Below are 1,503 nucleotides of genomic sequence, written 5' to 3' on the forward strand. Positions count from 1 at the left end.
TGGTTTTCGCAATTTCGCCGCTGGAAGGTCTCTGCAGAAGCATTCTTTATCAATCTGATAGGGAGTTGTTTTAAAAGTTTCTCTGGAAACTCTTCTCTTCAATCCACCAGAGCTTCAACTCACTCTATTGATCAAGCTGGTTTAAGGTCATTGGTCTTCTGATATGCAGCAGTAAAAGGAAAAAGTTTCCGCTATGCTTTTACTCTTCTTTTTCAAATATCTTTTTAACAACGGAACACCTAAGTTATCTGCACTAGGAGTATTCTTACCAGTCCCACCATCCTACAAATTATATCTGGTTGAATTTTAAGCTATGTGAACCTCGTTGTTTCTGTGTGAAGTCAAAAGATAACGTGGAAGGCCATGACTAATCCAAGGTAGAGGGCGCTTAAAATTTAGTCCCATAGTGGTTAACTTCAGAGGGCTGAAGGAAACTGGGCAGTATAAAAGGCGAAGTTGTCAAGGGGAAGAAGCATACCTTTCTCGGCCTTTTGGCTAAGATCAAGTGTAGTATCTGTTCTTATCAGTTTAATATCTGATATGCCATCCATCGGATGGCACGGTATTAAATTAATTTTTTTCATGGGAGAGTTCCTATCACAGCAGCTTGCTGCTGTGGTTCTCACGTGTCGCCTCTGCGTTGCACTACTGCAAAGGCCTGGCGCACCCCCACCAGTTCTAATCTTTAAATTTTTACTACGGCAAAGGCCTGGCATCTTTGAAGTTTGACTATTGCAAAGGGCATTTTGATTATTAAAGGCGTTGCAATACTGCAAAGACTATTTAGACTTCTGTAAATGCCTGGGGTTCTCGTGGGTCGCCTTTGAATTGCACAAGGCCTGGCGCACCCCTACCGAAATTATGCAAAGGCTTGAAATCATGCTCCTAAGCAGCAAAGGGAGTATGGACATAGGGCTCGAGGACTTCCCGCAACAGGTCAGGGAGATTTTATAAAATTTTGATCAAGTATCGTTGTTGTTAATATTGAGTTTGTGTTCTGTGGTCTAATATGCAATGGTTGGGAAAGTTTTGGAAGTCCGTCTGAGTTTTGGGCATGATATTGCATTTGTGTGCTCTGTTTTGGTAGCAACGCCATAAACTGTTTGAGTGATTGTTCACTTTTCATGCATCTTCTTTTTGTTGCGCTTAAATTTCCTAGAGTGGAGCCAATAGAAGAGTATTTTTCCTGCAAGCTAAAGTAGTTTATGCAGATTCAATTGTCACCTGTAATGCTACTTTTCAATTTTATGCAAATTTGATTGTCAAAAGTTATTATATGACAGTTGCCTAGGAGGTGGACTCACATTTTAGTTCGCTAATTTTAAAGCATATGATTTTTGGAGATACGGAATCACAAAAGGAGGCTGAGTCTCGGATTCGGTTTGTATCAGTAACAATACTGAGAAATTGGCAGGTTTTATTTGCTCGATATATAGTTCGCAAGAGAGGGAAAAATCATTGTTGTTAAGATTAAACTTTTATAACATGTCTCACATATATACC

General features: G+C 39.9%; 1 non-coding gene across 1 annotated transcript; it reads left to right on the plus strand.

The window, feature by feature from the left end:
* Positions 1 to 474: 474 nt before the first annotated feature.
* On the plus strand, positions 475 to 672 carry LOC113300853. The gene has a single exon (XR_003335962.1). It is a non-coding gene; the product is annotated as a U2 spliceosomal RNA (small nuclear RNA).
* The last annotated feature ends 831 nt before the right edge of the window (positions 673 to 1,503 follow it).

The sequence above is a fragment of the Papaver somniferum genome, chromosome 7 (assembly GCF_003573695.1).
Source record: "Papaver somniferum cultivar HN1 chromosome 7, ASM357369v1, whole genome shotgun sequence".
Taxonomy (NCBI): domain Eukaryota; kingdom Viridiplantae; phylum Streptophyta; class Magnoliopsida; order Ranunculales; family Papaveraceae; genus Papaver; species Papaver somniferum.